Source organism: Trachinotus anak, unplaced genomic scaffold (assembly GCF_046630095.1).
Source record: "Trachinotus anak isolate AG129_WGS33_773 ecotype Australia unplaced genomic scaffold, CSIRO_AGI_Tana_v1 ptg000094l, whole genome shotgun sequence".
Lineage (NCBI taxonomy): Eukaryota > Metazoa > Chordata > Actinopteri > Carangiformes > Carangidae > Trachinotus > Trachinotus anak.
In genome coordinates, this window is record NW_027273945.1 from 157501 (window position 1) to 160000 (window position 2500).

The following is a 2500-nucleotide window of genomic DNA, read 5'->3' on the forward strand; positions in this document are numbered from 1 at the left end:
GCATATCACCCAGCCACTGGCCCTGTGACATTAAAGGGCCACACAGGACCTCCACAGCCACACACACATGCCTCTCTCCCCTGTATCAGAGCTCCAGGGGCCAGGCTCATGGCCCAGCTTCTCCCCCTGTGATATTAAAGGCCCACACAGCACCTCCACAGGACCTCCACAGCCACACACACATGCCTCTCTCCCCTGTATCAGAGCTCCAGGAGCCAGGCATATCACCCAGCCACTGGCCCTGTGATATTAAAGGGCCACACAGCACCTCCACAGGACCTCCACAGCCACACACACATGCTTCTCTCCCCTGTATCAGAGCTCCAGGGGCCAGGCTCATGGCCCAGCTTCTCCCCCTGTGATATTAAAGGCCCACACAGCACCTCCACAGGACCTCCACAGCCACACACACACATGCCTCTCTCCCCTGTATCAGAGCTCCAGGGGCCAGGCTCATGGCCCAGCTTCTCCCCCTGTGATATTAAAGGCCCACACAGCACCTCCACAGGACCTCCACAGCCACACACACACATGCCTCTCTCCCCTGTATCAGAGCTCCAGGGGCCAGGCTCATGGCCCAGCTTCTCCCCCTGTGATATTAAAGGCCCACACAGCACCTCCACAGGACCTCCACAGCCACACACACATGCCTCTCTCCCCTGTATCAGAGCTCCAGGGGCCAGGCTCATGGCCCAGCTTCTCCCCCTGTGATATTAAAGGCCCACACAGCACCTCCACAGGACCTCCACAGCCACACATCCATGCCTCTATCCCCCTGTGTCAGAGCTCCAGGAGCCAGGCATATCACCCAGCCACTGGCCCTGTGATATTAAAGGGCCACACAGCACCTCCACAGGACCTCCACAGCCACACACACATGCTTCTCTCCCCTGTATCAGAGCTCCAGGGGCCAGGCTCATGGCCCAGCTTCTCCCCCTGTGATATTAAAGGCCCACACAGCACCTCCACAGGACCTCCACAGCCACACACACACATGCCTCTCTCCCCTGTATCAGAGCTCCAGGGGCCAGGCTCACGGCCCAGCTTCTCCCCCTGTGATATTAAAGGCCCACACAGCACCTCCACAGGACCTCCACAGCCACACACACATGCCTCTCTGCCCCTGTGTCAGAGCTCCAGCACCCAGGCATATCACCCAGCCACTGGCCCTGTGACATTAAAGGGCCACACAGGACCTCCACAGCCACACACACACATGCCTCTCTCCCCTGTATCAGAGCTCCAGGGGCCAGGCTCATGGCCCAGCTTCTCCCCCTGTGATATTAAAGGCCCACACAGCACCTCCACAGGACCTCCACAGCCACACACACATGCCTCTCTCCCCTGTATCAGAGCTCCAGGAGCCAGGCTCATGGCCCAGCTTCTCCCCCTGTGATATTAAAGGCCCACACAGCACCTCCACAGGACCTCCACAGCCACACATCCATGCCTCTCTCCCCCTGTGTCAGAGCTCCAGCACCCAGGCATATCACCCAGCCACTGGCCCTGTGACATTAAAGGGCCACACAGGACCTCCACAGCCACACACACACATGCCTCTCTCCCCTGTATCAGAGCTCCAGGGGCCAGGCTCATGGCCCAGCTTCTCCCCCTGTGATATTAAAGGCCCACACAGCACCTCCACAGGACCTCCACAGCCACACACACATGCCTCTCTGGCCCTGTGTCAGAGCTCCAGCACCCAGGCATATCACCCAGCCACTGGCCCTGTGATATTAAAGGCCCACACAGCACCTCCACAGCCACACATCCATGCCTCTCTCCCCTGTATCAGAGCTCCAGGAGCCAGGCTAATGGCCCAGCTTCTCCCCCTGTGATATTAAAGGCCCACACAGCACCTCCACAGGACCTCCACAGCCACACACACATGCCTCTCTCCCCTGTATCAGAGCTCCAGGGGCCAGGCTCATGGCCCAGCTTCTCCCCCTGTGATATTAAAGGCCCACACAGCACCTCCACAGGACCTCCACAGCCACACATCCATGCCTCTATCCCCCTGTGTCAGAGCTCCAGCACCCAGGCATATCACCCAGCCACTGGCCCTGTGACATTAAAGGGCCACACATCACCCCCATAGGACCTCCACAGCCACACACACATGCCTCTCTCCCCTGTATCAGAGCTCCAGCACCCAGGCATATCACCCAGCCACTGGCCCTGTGACATTAAAGGGCCACACATCACCCCCATAGGACCTCCACAGCCACACACACATGCCTCTCTCCCCTGTATCAGAGCTCCAGCACCCAGGCTCATGGCCCAGCTTCTCCCCCTGTGATATTAAAGGCCCACACAGCACCTCCACAGGACCTCCACAGCCACACACACATGCCTCTCTGGCCCTGTGTCAGAGCTCCAGCACCCAGGCATATCACCCAGCCACTGGCCCTGTGACATTAAAGGGCCACACAGCACCTCCACAGGACCTCCACAGCCACACACACATGCTTCTCTCCCCTGTATCAGAGCTCCAGGGGCC